This window comes from Lactuca saligna, chromosome 5 (assembly GCF_052625555.1).
Source record: "Lactuca saligna cultivar CGN05327 chromosome 5, ASM5262555v1, whole genome shotgun sequence".
NCBI classification, from domain to species: Eukaryota; Viridiplantae; Streptophyta; class Magnoliopsida; order Asterales; family Asteraceae; genus Lactuca; species Lactuca saligna.
Window position 1 is genome coordinate 134,838,444 of NC_136421.1, and position 20,796 is coordinate 134,859,239.

Here is a 20,796-nt window from a genome sequence, read left to right on the forward strand (position 1 = left end):
GTGGTGCTGTTTCCCGAAAAGGTAAAAGGAAAAGGGAAAGAGAAGGGGAGGGGTGGGGTGGAGACATTTGATTTTTTTTTTTTTTTTTTTATAATCTAAAACTAATAAAGTAATAAAAGAAAATGAGAAAAGAATTTATTAAGGGTAAAATAGTCATTTTATGCCAACAGGAACTAAGCGTGCAAGATAAAACAAATACAGGGATGGTCTGAGTAATTTTTGAAAATAGATACTAAACACGTTTTTTGACATATGCACGAGGGACTACCGATGTAATTTACCCCATTTTTGAACTCGGACCGTCCCTAATTTATGTTTTTGTTGCACGCTTGCCCCATGTCCGCTATAAAAAGACTGTTTTACCCTTAATATGTTATTTATTTTTTCATTTATTTATTCTTTTACTTTTTATATTAAAAAATGAAAAAAAAAAATACCTTATAACCCTAAGAAATGCCTCCAACCCCTTCTTGGCTCCTTCTTCACATGTCGTCTTCCATCATCCCCATTCACCGGATGCATCATCGGTCAGCTGCATCTCCGACCACTCCAACAACGTCATCTTCTTCACCTTCTTGGCTTTTTTTTCACCTGTCGTCTTCTTGGCTGGTAAGAAAACCCTCCATATGCTTCTCCTTTTCACTCATGGGACTAACATGTCTCTCTGCTCTGTATCTCTCTATTTCACTTGAAAGAAGACGAAGCTTGAAAGTCTAATTGCCTCGCTTATGTTTTCGCCACCAACATCTATTGTCAGCGCCACTAGAGAAGGCGGAGGTGAAGCATGCACTTGAATCTGAAGAGACAATACAAACTTAAGCATTGGCCTCTTTATCTGTCTCGGGATGGGAAACGTGTTATAAATCCAGAAGCCACAAATACAATAGATTTCATGTTTGATTTCAGTTCCGGAGCCCAAACCGACCCTACAATGCTGGTTAGGTTTGATTTCAGGTTCAATTTTTAGTTTAAGGTTTGATTGAGTTCTAGGTTTGAATTAAGTTTCACATTAATTTTTCAGTTGGATTTTAGTTTCAGCTTTCAATTCATATTTGATTTTGAGATATGGGTTTGATTTCAGTTTCAGTTTCGCCTTTAGTTTTAATTTTAGGTTTGCATCCTGGATCACTTTAAGGTTCAAGTTCCATTGATTTTGGTGATTACCAGAACACGCTTCATTTTAGCCGGAGAAGAGAGTCGTGGGGGGGAGGTAGAGGTGGAGCCAGAGAAGACGCCATCAATATGTGAGATTTCCCGGGAGAGGAGTGAGTATTTCCAACGACTGAACACAAGGGGGGAGGAGGGTTGGTGGTGAAGTTCTTTAATCATAACAATATACATTTAATTAATACTTTTTTCATAATTAATTAATATTTTTAATTAAATGACAATTTAAAATTGATAAAAGAAATCAATAAGGGTAAAATAGTCTTCTTAAAGCAGAAAGGGACCAAGCGTGCAACAAAAATATAAATTAAGGATGGTCCGAGTTTAAAAAAAAATTGTTAGGGGCAAAATATGCAGATTACCCTAAACCATAGGGATCATCTGTGTAATTTACCCATAATATTAGTTTGATTTGTAGCAATAAGACAAAATTTAGGATTTGCAAAGTCTCTTATTTTGAGGATTTTTATAGAAAAACATCAAGCCAATGGGCTCTTATGGTTTGCAAAATTACATGAAATATCTTATTGTCATTAAGTATAACTTTTCAACAATTATTTATTTTACCTTTGTACCTAATTTCCAATATACTACAAACCTCAAAGATTATTTGTGTAATTTTATAAATTTGAAATATATATATATATATATATATATATATATATATATATATATATATATATATATATATATATATACTTTTTCTAATACTTTTACTTATTTTGATTCAAATAAATGAAAAGAAAAAAAAACCTTCAATTTTAAAATATTATAACAACTTTTTTTTGTAGAGTCTGACTCTTATTATTATTATTATTATTCTTTGTTTCAGTCTATTATCAAATTGAAAATTATTATCTTGAATTTAAACTATTGGTTTCTAATATAGAAATATCATTTAATTTGTAAGTTACAATTTAAAAATATAAGCTAGTTTTCCTATTTTAATAATTATAAATCGCGAATATCACACATTGAAATATTAATTCCAATGTACAAACTGTTTGATTTTTTTAATTTTAATTTGTTGTAACATATATAAAAAGTATAAAGAAAAAAAATGAACCAAAATTACAAATATAAATATAAAATTTTTATTTACTTGAATCAAAATAAAAATAAAAATTACAAAAACCATATATGACCAAAATAAAATAAAAAATAAAAAACCAAAAAACTGAAACACCAAAAATATAATATACTTTAATATATTCATAAATTTACAGTTTTTGGAAAATGTCAAAATAAAAAAATTCAAATTGATGAAAAACAAAATGAAACAAAAAAAAAAAAAAAAAAAAAAAAAAAAAAAAAAAAAAAGGAGAAAATTAAAAAATAATATGAAAAAAATTAAAAAAAATAATACAAACAAATTAAGAAGAAATACACAAAAACCAAAAAAAATATAAAATGTATTAATATATTAGAGTATATTGCAATTTTGGTGTTTAATTTTTTGTTTTATTTTTTTATTTTTCATTACTTGAATCAAAATAAATAAAAACAATAGAAGAATAATAAATAACTAAAATTAAAAAAAAAAAAAAAAAAAAAAAAAAAAAGGTGAAATAATGAAAATGATAAATACAAACATAAAGTTGTTAACGATATTAACTATGAAGCATCCAAGTAAAAATACATGAGTAAACCATAATGACATAAAATTTTAAAGATAAATATTAACGCTTCAATTCACAAATAAAAAAAATTAAAGAAAAAACAGTTTCGACATGGTTTCTTGAATTTACGTTTATGTACTTGAATAAAAATAGATAAAAACATTAAAAAAAACATCATTAATAACTAAAAATATAAAAAAATGTCAAGAGGATAAATAAAAGTTACGAAAGCATTGAAATTATATATATATATATATATATATATATATATATATATATATATATATATATATATATATATATATATATATATATATAATTACTAAATTCTCCATGTGAGGGAGATGTACTGTAGCTAAAAGTACATCTACTAAAGCATAATGTACAAGCGATTTTGTATTGCATATCGTTTGTAGTGCATATCGTACGAATGGTACCAAGCTCATTTTCCTTGGTTTCACACTTCAATTGTTAATTGTTTTGAGCTTAAGTTGCAGAAATAATCTTTACACTTTTACTTTTTATTCATAAACCATCCATCCAATTGACACTTGCATCTTTTTTCTGTATTATTTTTTCACTTTATGCCATTACAATTCAATTAACTTGCCATCTGCAACATCTTTTTTTTTTTTTTTTTTTTTTTTTTTTTTTTTTTTTTTTTTTTGGACTTTTACCATTATAATCAATATGTTATTACACCTTGATACCCTTTTTTTTTATTTTTTCTGTTGAATTGTTTCTTTTGCCATCTGTGACACTTTAACTTCTTTTTTTTTCTTCATTTTCTATCCTGAAAAATTACATTTTTATAAATACACGTTGCAAGATCCGTTTGTATAATAGTACCAACCAGGGGCGGATCCAAGGGGATCCCGGGGTAGGTTGGGATACCCTTCAATTTTTTTTGGTAGTGTAATTTTTGTTTAAGTATCCCTCAAAAAAAAAAATTCGGTATAGTGTATATATATGCATCCCTCCACTTAAAAACACAAACAAAGAGTTGGTCTGCTGGTTAAGGTGTTGGATTATTGAAGTAAGGTTTCAAGATCAATTTTCGGTTCTTACATATTATTTGTTTACTTTTGTTTTATTTTCCCGGCTATTCTATCACACATCGCTAAACACATGTAAACTCAGCCATTTTTTTCTATTATATAAACCTGTTATCCTAATGTTTTATTTAATATCTACTTTGAGTCCCACATCGATTCAAGTATCAAAATATACTTCAACTTCATGTTTATATAACAAGACTTGAGGTTAGCTAAGGATTCGATTAATATTTGGGTTTAAAACCGAAATCGAACCGGGGAAACCCAAGCACCCCGGGAAAAAAATTGGGTTACCCTTAAAAAAACTAGGATACCCATTTACTTTAATCCTAACTCCGCCATTGGTACCAACCTCTATATTTTTCTACGACCCGTCGCAACACGCGGTGGGCAAATTAAAAGTATTTATACAACATATGTCAGTACTCAGTAGCGTGGTTTACTATCTTAAGCCACTAAGATAAGTTTTTATTCCTTGAACATTTTTTTTTACAATTTCACTATCGTACACTGATATAAGTATGACATTGTAATAAACTATGATATGTTATACTCATTTAGTTAAATCTCATTCCTAATACATAATAAAAACACATAAGAACCTGCGGCAAAGCACGAGCTCAAATACTAGTTATATTACATCATTCACTAGTTATATTACATCATTCACACCCACGCCACTTTTCTTTTTTCCACTTCTGCTTACTACTCCACAACATTGCTTCTCTCTCGACTCTCGTCACGTCGACTCCCTCCCACTCCCTGCTCGCGCCCTGTGTAGCCACCGGCCGGAGACCTTTGATAGCCATAGCTACTCCTTCACATTCCACCCAGGTTCATTTTTCTTCCTTTTATGTTCTGCTTTCTTTCTTCCGTTTTTTCTTGCTTTCTTTAGAAATCGCCAATCTTCATATCAATTGATAGTTTGATACCGATTTCAAGGTTATCAATTGATGTCGGTGTTATTATCAATTGATTTTGGTCGATTTCTTCCTTTTTTTTCTGCCACAGTTACTTGTTATATTTATACTTTATATATATACAAAATTTCAAATTTACAAAGTTACACAAATGGTCCTTGAGGTTTATATTATATTATAAATTTGTTACTAGTGGCGTGACGTTTTCCATAAAAGTTCTTAAAGTGAGATATTTACAAACCACATGGACCAATTATGAAATTTTATCTAGCAGTAATGTTCTCAAATAATAAAACAATTTGGTCTAAACTAATTTAATTTTAAGAAAACCCATGTTTGGTAAAATACCATTAATTGTGATGTATGTGTATCGGTTAGATATCATTAAAGAAATTTTTTAATGTAAAATAGAATTAAAAAGTAGAAACTTTTAACTTCTAGTAAGGAATTAAGGGAAATCCGTGAAAAGTTGGCAACTTGGACTGTTAGGTGATGTAGCATGGCTGATGTGGCATGTCCTTTCTTTAAAATTTAAAAAATCAAATTGGGGGGGGGGGGGGGGTGGAATATATTAGAGGGAATCCAACCCTTATTGTCATGTTTAGATTTATCCCTTTTGTCCCTAAATCTTCATGGTGTGAGAAATGGGAAGGATCGATCTTATAAAGTTTGCAACTTTATGAATCCATGTGATCATTCTAGTGTCATATGTTCCAGATCTGAGGATCTATGTAGTTTTTGGTTTTATGCTCGAGTTTAAATCCTTATTGTCATGTTTTTGACCTAAAATGGAAGGGACATGCATTGGACATACATGTCCATAAAGCTATGATTGTTAGGGCTTATTAGCAGTAAGAAATCATTATGGAAACTATGCGTGAGCAACTTTGGAAGTTGGATGCTTAATGAGTGCCTTTGTGCTTTTATTTATCCTTAAGGAATTAGGGTGTGGGATCTTGATTTTTTGAGGAGTCTTAATAGGCAAAGTTGGAAACTTTATCCATCAAGACCATGGGAAGGACTAAGTATAGGCTTTGGAGCTTTTGAACTTGTATGAAAATGGCTTAATTGATTAAGTTGTCCAGACTAGTCCCCACAGTGTGGCCTTAGGTTGCTACAACATGGCGATTGGATGGGGACCCGCCTGCCTTGTCGTTTAGCAACCATGACGTGGAAAGGATGGCCATGGCATGGCGACCAGATGGAGGTTGACTTTTGACTATTGACCGTTGACTTTGACTAAGTTTGACTTTAGGTCGTTTGGGGTATCTTGAGTACTAGACCGAGGCTTGGTCCCTGTGTTGTACATCGTAGAGCCGGTACTTGGAGCAACATTCAATTCAATTATCTTTCGGACATTGAGGTGAGTTTTCCTTACTGTACCCGTGGGTCGAAGGCACCAATGTCGGCCCACTAGGTTGTGTTGTGTGTCCTGGTTTATAAGATATTGTTATACTATAGTAACTTATTATATTGGTAGAACCGTATGGCTACCTGTACTTGTTGATTGTTGTTTACATGTTGCATATGTTGACATATTGGTGGTTGGATTAAGATAGGAAGCCACCAAACCATGGTTTGTTGGGTAGAGGTGGTACTGCTTCGTGTGGTAGACCAACAAACTCGGGATGGTTGATTTAAAGCAATAAACCAAGAAACACTAGATGGTTAGCTTAAGGTAATATGCCAACAAACCTTAGATGGTTGGGTTGAGGCCATGTGTCACAGCTACCATTTTTTGGCTAGGAAATTCTATCGTGGTGTATGATCAACTCTTGATGTATCTTGTAACTCTAAGGCTGATGTTATACATATTATTCATTTAAAAAACAACTATTCAAAACAAAACTCACTCGTGAAGCCCTAAACCTAATTCAATGCACTACACTCTGTAACGTCATGAAAATTTAAAACTGTAACGCCTGTGTTTCTGGGCTTGTCATTAATAGAGATGTAATAGTCCAGGTTAACCTTTGTAACTCATTTGAAATAATAGAAGTGTATTATTTGAGTATTATGTGTTTTGTGCTTAACTGTGTGACTTAATTGAATTAAGTATGAAAATAAGTGTCAAAATGAAATGTTAGATAAAGCTGATATCTATGGATAATGTTTTAGTAGTTAAAACGAGGTTTCCGAATATATAAAGAATGTCAAAATCCGAGTTATAACGAAGAAGTTATGACCTGTCGAAGTTTCGCGACAAAACCGACACGATGCTGAATGATGTAAAATACGAAATTAAGATAGAACGATATTTAGCCCTAGTAATCTAAATTAATGTTGTAGAGTTCATTAAACCGAGAGCGTGCATAAAAAGAATTCACAAATCTGACTTCGTATGAGGAAGTTGTGATTTTCCGAAGTTTCGACTTAGCAGTATGCAACCCGAATACTCGATTTGAGATCGAGCGGTCTTTAGCCGAAACAATCTAAACGAGAATCGAAGATCTTGTTAATAGTAGTAAAACTATAAAAAGACAGGCAAAAACGGATGATAGATGAAGAAGTTATGAGTTTATAACAGAGTTTTCCTGTCCCGGCCTACTAAAAATAATATATTTATAATATATTAAAAACGAAGTCAAAATTAGCTACTGGAGTGTAAATGAGAGTTGTAGATCATAATCTCACATATGCGTGGATATAATGAACGTCGAAAACAGAGCTCGTATGCGAAAGTTATGAATTTCTGAAGTTCGGGGCGTGAACCCCAAGGCTGTGTCAGAGCTCACGAGGTGAATATTAGAAATTCACGAGGTGAATATTAGAAACTCACGAGGTGAATATTAGAAACTCACGAGGTGAGCCTAGCTCACAAGGTGAATATTAGAAACTTACGAGGTGAACTCAGAAAATTCACCCTATAAATACAAATCAAGGGTCATTCGATTTAGGTTGCTCATCTCTTACTCTATCACTCCCGATACTCTCTCTAAGCCCTATTTTAGCCCCCCGAAGCCTCGGTATCATTCCCAAGACCCGAAGCGAGTCCTGAAGCCCGAAGATCCCAAGAAGAAAAGAGTTTCCGAGCCGAAGCTCTGCCCGCGAGAAGCCCGATGTGTGAAGTGATCCCGGTTTCACCGAAGAATACTACTGTTAGAGCCGTAGTGTTGTCCGATCATCTTCTGATCAAGTGAGTGTGTAGTTACTTTCTTCTAACGCATAATTACGAAGTATTTTATACGAAATACGTGTTATGTGTATATTTTGTTGCTATATGTGTGAATGTATATTCACTTTCTTTTATCTCATAGATATGATTTATTCTCTATGAAATACGTGTTATGTGTATGTGTCTCATATGTTGTTTGGAATATGTATTGAATGAGAATGCTATACAGGTTTTAAACTATGTATAAAAATATATATTTTTATCTACTAATATGTTGGGTAGAACATTGGTAGATAGTTGATGTGTGATAAACAGATGAGAGGCCTCAATGTTGTTGTTGTTGATCTAGTTATTTAGCGAAGTATGGATAATGACCACAGACTCTTTCTAGACAGTCTCGTGGAATGCTACCAGGTTCATAACCTGTAGGTGTTGTGAATGATGTGTTCACTGGTGTACTCTATCCTCCTCATGGTTGCCTTTAGGATATCTATTGTTGAGGAAACCCCTTAGCAGTAATGTCCGTCCCGATGAAAATCCTAGATTAGGTTCCTTGAGATAGATGTTGTTTTAGGGACATAAAGTGAGGATAACGGGAATGGGTAATCGGGTTATTGTTGGTTGGTGAAATTAAATATAATTATTTGTTGTGGGTTGAAACCCCTATATGCTCACCAGGCTTCCAAGCCTGACCCACTTAGTTTTATTTGTATTACAGGAAGTGGCGCAAGGGCATAAGATGGATGAATCATCAAGTTGTTTTGTTTATGAGCTTTTATATGAATATAACTGTTGTATGGCTTGTAATATGTCATTTATGCTCCCTTGCCCAATTTCTTAGCCGATACCGGGACGTCTGTATCGGAACATGACATCCCGAATATTGTTATATAATGAAAATGCATTTCTTTATGAAATGCTTTGATAAACTTTATTTTATCATATTTTGTTTTGGGAAAAAATTCTGCAAGTCTTTTAAATCAATAGATTTACTCTGAAATTATTTAAAAAACATAAATGAAACCGATCTTTTCTAGCCGTGATTTTTGGGATGTCACAAAAACAAGTTTTCATTTTTAAAATGCATACTCTTCATAACATATTGCATAAAAATCTCTTTTATTCAATTAAGAAGCACAACTCCATTATTAATCTAGGATCCTCCTAACTCTTTCTCTGGTGTGTACAATCAAGTCGGTGCAGTCCCACGATCCTGAGAAGAAAACTTGAAACACATAACACATAACATGGTAAGCACGAAGCTTAGTGAGTTCCCCAAAATACCACATACAACACATATTAGCCACTCGAGGCTATGACTCTTTTTGACCCTCTGGTTAATGTGTCTCAGTGGGACCCTCCAGTCCCATAACTTTGTGGACCCTCTGGTCCTGAATCTGTGGACCTCCCAGTCCTAACTCTGTAAACTCTGAAACATACATAGCATAAATCACATAGAAATAATGCAGTGTATCACATCATATAAATGACATACAAATTACTTTGTCACATAGCTCTAATTACCACTCTAGGTAAAGTATAGTGAGAAGACTCACCTGGCAAGCCAGCAAATAACAGTCTCGTACTCGGAAATCTCGAACTAGCCTTCGCCTATCACATAAGATAAATATCTCTAATTAATGCTCTATAAAAACTTGACTATTCCAAATGCTACCCGCTTTCTCTGTCTAACTCTTGAAGTGGGTAAAAGGCCATCCTACCTCTCCATGGTTTCCATTACTCACGTTGACTAAACCCCAAAGTCAATAGAAGTCAACTCAAATCAATAGTCCATGTTTGACCTGACTCGTCGAGTGCACTCATGCAACTCATCGAGTCCCCTCATTTCCTCAGACGTCTCCAGAAAGTCCAGCTCAGCTCTTCGAGTTGACCCCCAACTCACCGACTTATTGCATGAACAAACTCATCGGGACAAACCCTAACCGAATCGTCGAGTCAGGCCATGGACTCGGCGAGTCCCTTCGATCAGATTCCTCATTCCAACGATTTAAGGTAGATCCATCACCCTAAACACTAGATCTACCATGCTAAGGGTCAATCGACACGTAAAGTTGCAAGCTTTACGTTTTAGCATGGCATATAGTACTCATAATTCCAATATAACTCTATCATGGATGATTAACCACAATAACTCTTATATGGCTAAATGAAGCTATCATCTTTGGATCCTCTCTAGACTTCACAGAGTCTAGATCTGATATTTAGACCTCAAAAGGGACCTTATGCATTCAAAGTCCCAACAGTGGTGGAAGAAACCCTAATCTTCCACAGCAATAAGATCTAAGAAAAATAACAAGAAAGGTGCAAGCTTTTACCTCTTCCTCAAGCCTTTGCACGGAGGTACACCAGATCTACTGATTCTCTAGCTTCCTTGTTGGATGATCTCCTCTTCTCCTCAAGAGATGCACTAGTCTACTCCAAGTTTTAGCTTCCAAGACTCTCATGGCTCTCTATGCACGTTTAGGGTTTTCTCTAAAGGAAGGGTAGCCGCAAATGAGGCTATAAGTGTCTTTAAATAGGTCCCAAACCCGCGAAATTAGGGTTTCTCTACCCAGTACCTACTCGGCGAGTCCCACCTTTGACTCGTTGAGTCCATTCATTAAATTCACGCGAGCAACTCGATTCGACTCGACGAGTTGGACCCTTAAATCTTTGAGTCTCTCCTTCAATATCAAGATTAACATACACAATGATATCCCTGAAAATTTGGATGTTACAATTCTCCCCCACTTGATTTAGATTTTGTCCCCGAAATCCCTCCTCAACAACATATAGATCTAATCCAATAACTGAACATCACCATCGAAAGGATCTCACACCACACAACTATCTTCCTCTCTGGACACCTGAATCCATACATGAACTCTCTCTGAAAAAAATAGACCCATATACTACTACGCTACCCCTACTGCCTCTCCAAAATCTAGAAAATCAAGTGGTTTGTCACACAGCCATACCGCACTCTCAAGATATCACCACGTTGTTCGCTCCTCGAATAACAAACACTGATAACTCACTGCCTCACTGATTCTCTAGTTGGGACTGATAAAAACAATTCCATGCCCAAAACTGGCTACCGATCACTCATCCCAGACATGATGTCAATCCAGATCATATACCAAGGAACGAATGGATCACATCACACTAGGGAGCCATCCATTAGTACAATCAAAACCCGTCTGAACAACGAGCTCTCTACACCCTGGCCTCAGACACATAAATGATCATGCTTTCTCAGAAACATCCTCCGACATTCAACAAATGAGAACCTTAACTTCCTTCTCAATATCCTTTTCAAGACTGAGAACCAGGGCACAAAGTTCGCTTTACCCCAAGCGAATGCTACACCCCCAACTGAAAATCAAATTAACCTCGACCTCTGTTGTCTACTGCTCATAGTTCCATGCATATCACGGTACCTCCCGTACCTGAGTACTGACCCACACAAGTCTAATACATCAGATGATAAACAATTTGATGGGTTTTAGTCATAAGAACATCCTATGTGCTCATACAAACCCTAATGCTTGGATCTAGGTTTCTCTATTGTACATGCAATTTATCCAAGACTATAAACCCTAATTCTAGTATATCAAAATCAATATTAACATAATAATGGGTTTAAGATATTACCTTGATTGTTATGTAGCAATAACAATCACAAATCCTTCTTGTAATGACTTTAGAAAGCTTAGAGTCACAAATGTCACTCCTCTAATGGTTCACAAACACCAAGAGCAAGAGGATGAAGACGAGAAGAGAAGGAGGCTCTCAAAAACGTGTGGAAACCCTAGATTTTCAGTTCACCACGTTTTTGGAGCATAAGGGCTCTATATATAGTGAGGCTATTAGGGTTATCTAACAAGGAAACCCTAATTTGGATGCTTAAGCCCTAAGCAACCCATGGACTCCTTTAATTAAAGGCCTTGGACAATTTCCAATGGGTTTCCCTATAGAATTCGTCCATCCTTATAATATAAGGCAATCCATAGCCCAATTGCAATTATCTTATAATTACAATTCAAGTCCCTTAAGTTTAGTTAATCTCTTTTAGCCACAAACTTTATTCTTATTAATTCTTGACTAATATTAATTAAAGAATATGATTTCTCCTTTAATATATTATTCCTATAATATATTAATAAATCATATTTAATCCTTTCTCTCCATAATTCATCCTATCAAGTTGCTTTGGTGAAGGCAACCCAAAAGGACCATGCACCATCGGGTCAAGTACATACCAAAATAGTTATGGACTTAGACATTAATCCAACAGTCTCCTACTTGGATAAGTCTAATAACTATTCCGCATATGACTTCAGATCCTGATCTGCAATCGTAGCTTTCCAAAGCCGCTGTCAACTCTGATCCTATCAGATACACGTGTCCTTTAGATAAGGGATCATATATTCCTCCATTCTAGATATCGTATGAGACATGATTTCTAATCATTCTCTATGTACTATTTCCCGACTTCCGATTTATGATGACTGACTAATTGAACAAATCAAATTAGCCCTAGCCCGGCCGAGCATTTACGTTTGTCATCACTAAATCATCGAGGGGCCCAAATATATCGCTTTTATCCTACTTTGGATAAAAGGAACTGATAAACTTTGACTCAATGTTCGCTTGCACTCACTCACCGAATCACACGCAACAATATGTTTTATAACACCAAGTTACTAGTGCGTTTACATATTATCAATGTGCAACCGACTCGCAAGATACAACTCACACATCTCATTTTCAAGAATATAAGATGTTATCGTCTCACCAATCACTCGTGATAAAATCCATGAAGTGATCCAAGTGAGCGTGGGTTTAATCCAATGATCAAATCATACTCATAAGCACTCATGAACATTGCAGCAAACATTTGCTTATGTCTAATACTCTTTAGACAATCCACACACCAATTCACGACAGTCTTCATTCATTCCTACTTCCAACATATGAACGATTGTGGTCCGTTCGAATAATTTGACTGTTCTTAACCAATTAAATTATTCAGGAAGTCAAAACATGCAAAGTGAAACACAAGAATAATACTAATCCCATATAGCCTCAAACCTTTGAGTATAAATAAAACACCTTTTATTCATCACCATATCGATTACTCATTATTTGTTGTTTCGGGTAATCAACTTCTTACTTGAATTACAACACTTGTCCCATGCTCTCAGCATGCACACAATGTTTACCTATGGTTCTTACTTTTGTGAAATAGATCAAATGAACACATTTCCAATCATACTCATTTCACAACTCCTAATCCTTTCCACAAGTGATAGAATATCAAATTCTTGCCACTTATAGAATATGTTAGATTCTAACATTTGATGCAATGATCCTTTCGTGATGTCACTGCACTAAAGTCACAATGACTATTGCCAATGAAATTACAAGGTTATCTATCGGGGATTGTTACAATACAACTCCATAGATGTGATGTCTCTCACTCAAAGTACATTCCTTTGAACATCCTTTTGCATAAAATTTCTAATCTAGACATAGATTCTCAATATTTAACTCCTAATATGGAAACCTTTCCATACTTACCATATGACAACATATTCTTAATAGAATCTTATCTATTCATAATAATGTCAATATACTCCATCCAATACTATACTTCCAACTACTCACAAGCGCCCAATCCTCGGCGAACTTTGGATTGTCCTTTGATAGTTTTTTAATTATCTTAGTCAAAATCGATTCTTGTCCTTTTTCCCTCTAAATGCGCTAGACATTTGAAAAAAATTTCAAATGGTCAAATATTGTAGCATTTGCAATCGATCATATACCCGAAGCGTATGGGACACGATTCATAATGTCTTACATGAAGATTTGATACTTTATCAATCTTCTGCCATAATATTTTATGTACTATGTTCTCACAATTCAAATTATGAAGAGGAATCCCATAATCATAATGGAAATTTAAGAACACACTATGTATCCTTGACTAAGCTTATTAATATTCCACAACCTATGCCTTTAGATTTGAAATAAAGCATAATATTCTCTCCCTTAATTATAGCAAAACAACTATTCAACTCTTACAACTTTGCAAAGTATGACTCTTGTTTTCTATAATTAATATTGCTAACTTGCAACACTTGCCTTAATAATCATACAGTCATAACATTTATGCTCCCACTATCATGATGATTATTATAAACATAACGCTTATGCTCCCACTAGCTTTGACATGTATTCAGAAAACAACTTAACTTACAGAAAAACAATACCTATTGAATTTCTTAAGTTCATGTTTCTAATACTTAATGCTTTGATAATCCTTTATCAAGGCTTCTTAATCTCATACACCTTTATCCAAGATAGCTCATATGTGTCTTAAACAATTAAGACTAATTGCCAAATCTCACAATTCGAGTCATGGAGAGGGATACCGTAACCATAATCAAATTTGAGAATGCAATTTTACAATTGCTATCTTCTTAAAATCTCTCTTAGTGAAAGCATTTCCTCACAGTCATTTTCATGAAGGAGGGAATCTTATGACACTTAGATTTTAATGGTGTAAGTGTTCCTATCCATGTGAACTTGTCAAAACTAAGATTTGTGACAAATTCAAACTCATATGGACCGAACTTTCTTAATCTTGATTTGTTGCCTTATGGTAGCACAGGTGCCCACCATGTCTTCCAAGTAGTTAAGCAGCTCACCTTTTCCTATCAATGTAATCTTCATTGATCAAGGTCCTTGCTTTTTATGCATTCAAATGAGAACTCATAGAACTCTCATGCATAATTAACTCAATTGGAATGGCACAGAAACAATACAGTGTCAACACGATAGGTTATAAACCTCAAGTTGTTCTTGAAACCATTCAAGACCATTAAGACTCCCACTGACTCCTTGACATATAAGATTCTCTTTTAATAAACTTTTCTTGACAAATATTCAAGAGTTAGTGTAGTTTTTATCAAAACACTTCATAAATAGGTCCTAGTTGGTCTTTGTCTTATCCAAGACATCACAACTTTCCTCATTTGATGAATGTGATAAACCTTCTTAATACTTATCACTCAATGTCACAATCTTAACTCTAAGACTTGTTTTTGAAATGAAGTATGATTGACTTCTTGATTTAACCATTTCTTCAATTCTTGATTGTACTAAGACTTACTTAGAGAATCAATTGAGATATGGTTCTTAATCATTAAGATCTATCATAAAACATAATAAAAGGTACTCTCCCTTCTTCTTAGAATAGAGAAACTTTTATCTTTCTGCCTACTTGATTCTTCTTATTCGTTCTGCTTATTGATTTAAACTTTTACAATCAATTCATAATTACACTTAATCTTATAAGTGTAATCATATTTGCTAAACTTTTAGTAAATCATGACGAATATCTTTGTTACTCTTGTGGTAGACTTGATCAACACATAACCTTGTGTAGTTGATCTCCTATTCCTTCACTTGACATTTTGTCAACGAATTAGTCTAATTTCCAAATGTGAAAGTTTATTCATTCATCATACAATTCTTGTTGTACGATTCCAAAACTCTATCCAATAGAAATTTGGGTGATAAGAAACTTTCCCTATTTGATAAATTCTCGAAATTTCCACAAACAACATAATTAAGAATCACATCCATTTGTTGTAAATATACGAACACCAATTTTTCATAACGATTTCATTGCAAGGAAATAAATAAATAAACGAGTCATAACAAAATTTATTTTATTCATAAAAGCAGCGGAAAATATTTGTCCTTACAATGCAAAATCAACCGAAAAACTATGTAATAAATATTCCTAACAACTCTATCTAAGCTCAAAATCTAATCTTCGAATCCATGCGATCGAGATCCATTTCTTCGTGATTAGACTCATCTTGCTATTTCATCAAGCTTCCTCTCTTTTCATCGATCTTGCAATACATTCAAATGCAATCTTATCACATTATGTATTAAGAATCAACGAATAGGAACTTAATTGAGTTACATAGTGGATTTTACCTGAAGTACAGCCATACTCTTTGACTCTTCCATCTTTTGGACTCTTCTGGCTCTTAGGGCATACTTGCATCCAACACCCTTTCTCTTGGCAACAAACGCATGTCGGTTCTCCTAGAACGTACTCAGTAGCATGGTTGGTTGACTCTCCCAACAAATATGCTCCATTGCTTTGCCAAATCATTTCTGATTCAGCAGCAATGAGCATGTAAGTTAGGTCAATGAGGCTTTCGTCATGATCCATCATATAATACTTTCTTTTGAACTCATTATATGATTCGGGAAGTGACTGCAGAACCCAGTTCACAGCCAACTTATCCGGAAATGACACACCTAACATTCTCAACCTATCAATGTGTGATTTCATTCCTAGAACGTGGGCACACACGGTTTTACCATTTTCATGTTTCATTTCCAACAGGGCTTTAGTGACATTGAACCTTTCAATTCTTTGATCTTGTGGGTTAGGTAGAATAATGGGAGGAGGAGGAGGAGGAAGTGAAGCATGATTTCTTGTTCCTCTATCGAATCGTGGAATATCATCTTCATGTGGAAAGCTTGTTCCACGGGATTTGGGAAGACCATAGTTGTCGAACTTTGACATCTACAAAACGGGAGAAAACAAATTCAAGTTAGTTGATAGATTGAGTCCTTAACAAATTACCCAAATGAGATATTAAGGCTAGGACCCAACACAATACACTACAACCTAGAAAAGGGATGTCGTAATCTAGTTGCAGAATATTTGAAGGTAAGTGAATGACGATTCACTAATTTCCACCATGAAAAACGAAAAAGAAATTTAAGTTTTAAATCTATGAAAACTCCTAGATCCTTTGAGATTCATTGAAATTTTCAATGGCATGTTTAAATCTCGATATGCCCCTCTTGTTTGTGACTGGGATGCCGAGGATCACAAAGCGGGTGTGAATAACCATGCAAACTTACATGGTGCCCTCACATGTTACGATCACCTATTCAATGTGCAGGTAAACCACACACGCTTCACCGAACTATGACAAACATTGAGTCACCCTTTGCTACCTTTTCTTAGAACCATTTAGTGTGCCGGTAAACCACACGCGCTCCACTGACGTCTTCGCAAGGGCACAAAGTGTAATTTCATGGAATTGCATCAATTCACTTTTGCCTAAGTAACTAAGATTGGGAAGTTGTAAAAACATTTAGTTACTTTTGTACTTCACTTATACTTATAATGGAAGGTTTTTTTTTCCTATCCTACCCGTTCGGCTAACGACCCTCCATTAGTCAAGAGTGCGGTGGGTAAGAGTGGATACCCATTCAATCGCCATTTTATAGGCAATTTCCTTAAACACCCCTTATAGACCACCTTTGTGAATGAGGCCTACTAACGGTAAGACTTACTTTTACTCATACATATATATATGTATATATGTATATATATATATATATATATATATATATATATATATATATAATGTTAGACTTTTAATGTTATATATAGTATAGGGTGTATTTTACACTTTTAAAATACTAGGTGGTCAAATTTGACGATTATACTTTTTATTCAATTAAATGTAAACCAAAACATTTATGGATTTATTAAACCTCTTTTAATTATACACCTTAATTAATTAATAAAACCATAAGGGTGTGATATGAACTTTTCAAACACTACTAGGGTTTTAGAACTTAACATTCCTAGATTAAACTTTTAATCAAAATTTAAATTCCAAAACTTGAGGACAAGTTTTGAAACCTTTTCAAAACATTAGGGTTTCAACTATTTAAATTTCAAAACTAAACTTTTGAGTTTAAATTTAAACTATAAAACCTAAAGGGGAAAATTGAAACTTTTCATAACACAAGGATCAAATAACAAATAATATAAATTAAACAATTAATTTCATCATTATCTATATTTGATCTAATTTTAATTTCTTGCAAAATAAGTTACCCAATTAATACAAATAATCAAACTTTATCATATAAGGAAGTAATTATCTAATTAATTGGTAATTATCTTGTGTTTAATCAAGGATATACTCATAAAATTGATTAAAATCAGATTTTATTGATGTAAAACAGATAAGGCAATTATCCATGAGAAAAACAGCAAGAAATCCGAAAATCCCCTCGTTCTGACGCTCGAACTCGCCGAGTACCCATATGGACTCGCAAAGTAGGGGCCTACTCGCCGAGTCCACAATGGGACTCGCCGAGTTCATCAGGCAGTTTCATAAAATCGAATTTTTTTCAACTTGAACAAACATACAAAGCATCAATACAATAGAAACCAATCTAGGCTTTGATACCACTGATGGGTTTTAGTCATAAGAACATCCTATGTGCTCATACAAACCCTAATGCTTAGATCTAGGTTTCTCTATTGTACATGCAATTTATCCAAGACTATAAACCCTAATTCTAGTATATCAAAATCAATATTAACATAATAATGGGTTTAAGATATTACCTTGATTGTTATGTAGCAATAACAATCACAAATCCTTCTTGTAATGACTTTAGAAAGCTTAGAGTCACAAATGTCACTCCTCTAATGGTTCACAAACACCAAGAGCAAGAGGATGAAGAGGAGAAGAGAAGGAGGCTCTCAAAAACGTGTGGAAACCCTAGATTTTCAGTTCACCACGTTTTTGGAGCATAAGGGCTCTATATATAGTAAGGCTATTAGGGTTATGTAACAAGGAAACCCTAATTTGGATGCTTAAGCCCTAAGCAACCCATGGACTCCTTTAATCAAAGGCCTTGGACGATTTCCAATGGGTTTCCCCATAGAATTCGTCCATCCTTATAATATAAGGCAATCCATAGCCCAATTGCAATTATCTTATAATTACAATTCAAGTCCCTTAAGTTTAATTAGTCTCTTTTAGCTACAAACTTAATTCTTATTAATTCTTGACTAATATTAATTAAACAATATGATTTCCCCTTTAATATATTATTCCCATAATATATTAATAAATCATATTTAATCCTTTCTCTCTATAATTCATCCTATCAAGTTGCTTTGGTGAAGGCAACCCAAAAGGACCATGCACCATCAGGTCAAGTACATACCAAAATAGTTATGGACTTAGAAACTAATCCAACACAATTCCCCTCATCATGGGATCCACATCAAAATCCAGAATCTCATTTTGCCTACCCAACACACCACCAGAACCAAACTCAGACTCGAGAGTTTGGTCTGACCTAGAGTTTGAACTGCTCGATTCCATTGAAGCACTCAACTCACGACTCATGACCCACAACCCGCACATATACCTCTTCTCTAATTCACTTGGGTTGCGACAACCACAAATCAAATCAGAGTATAACGATCCCTGACAAATATAGAGACCTCCACCTCTCTTTCCTGATCTGGCCCCCAGGCTCCGAATACTCAATCCAATAAGGCTACTCAAGCCTAAGAACTCTCCTGTGTCATGCTCTAATCAACAAATAACACCACCCTATCGTACCATGACACCCCCTTACTGGCTAGTGAGTACTACGGCTCCCTACTATATCACAACACCCTCTCGCTAACTAGTGAGTACTACGACTCCCGCAGTATCACAACATTCTCTCGTTGACTAGTGAGTACTACGACTCCCTGCAGTATCACAACACCCTCTCGCTGACTAGTGAGTACTACAAGTCCCCGCAGTATCACAACACCCTCTTGCTGACTAGGTGCACGCACCTACCCAAATTATGCTCTGCGGACCATCCATAAATAGGTGCACGCACCTACCCAAATTATGCACCACTATAACTGACAATAATCATCATAACAAAACACCTTTCCTTGCTACAATCCATCGCCTTAAATAATCCACTTGCCGTCATTAACCGAAAGGGCTCCCACTGGACTCATAGATGCTTGACACAGCACCATAGAACCTCACGATGTTTTGCCTCAGCCACTGATCTTCATGTTACACAATCCGGATTTTCAGAATATTCCAATTCTCACTTGCAACAAGGAGGGATTTTCAATGACTCATAACGCATTGATGACAATCCGAAACTCCTTCCTATAATGCTAAAATTCATGCCAGAATACTCATAACGATCCTAGAATTTGTTGCCAAAATCAACTTCTGCGTATCCCCAACTTCATAACAGCCAAAACATTTAAACCAAAATTCTTCCACCGCCGAACTAACCCTACAAGCCAATCACCTCGAAGAATTCCTATCCATCACAAGGTCTCTGACCGATGGCCACTTTCCGTGGAGACATTCAGCCTTTACCAAACATATACCACATGCATTATCTCGCTATGTACCTCGCTTCTAACACCAATAACCTTGATCACATGAATCCATACCGCAGGTCTCTATATCCAGATCTCTAACCGATCTCAGATCGTCTCAACAAAATACCCAGTCCTCCCCCACTTAGGGTTCGAACCATCACCAATTGGTGCACCAACACTCTATCCCACAGACTGTCTCCACCAGTAACATCGCACCAAATCCCGCAAGGTGCTACGCAACGCTCGATGATCTCTCTGACAGAGATCAACAACTCCAAATACCCGAATCTCATAGGAAATCCTTATAACTTACCATCATGACTGCCTCTAGTCATACAGAATCTCACATCATAGCATCACCAGACCACCCAAATGTCCAATATTAACCCTGACTCCTAATCTGGAAATAATGAACTATCATACTCCTCATCCTCAACTCCTCGTCCAATGCTCTAGAATGTCCCTTATCATAAGAGCAGAAACCACATTTCCACTCTCTACACCCATGAAAGAGAATAAGAGTCACCGCCTTGATATACTCCTCTTGATCGTCCAACGCTGCAGCTAACACATGCCCTACTACATTCAAATAGGGTGTATCCTGGTCCTTGACCATCTCAATCCCCACTGACAACCTACTCAAGCTATATCATTC

General features: G+C 35.0%; 1 long non-coding RNA gene across 1 annotated transcript; it reads left to right on the forward strand.

The window, feature by feature from the left end:
- The first annotated feature begins 458 nt into the window (after positions 1-458).
- LOC144997593 (uncharacterized) lies at positions 459-1,066 on the forward strand. Its single transcript, XR_013659858.1, has 2 exons — positions 459-609; positions 696-1,066. It is a non-coding gene; the product is annotated as an uncharacterized LOC144997593 (long non-coding RNA).
- The last annotated feature ends 19,730 nt before the right edge of the window (positions 1,067-20,796 follow it).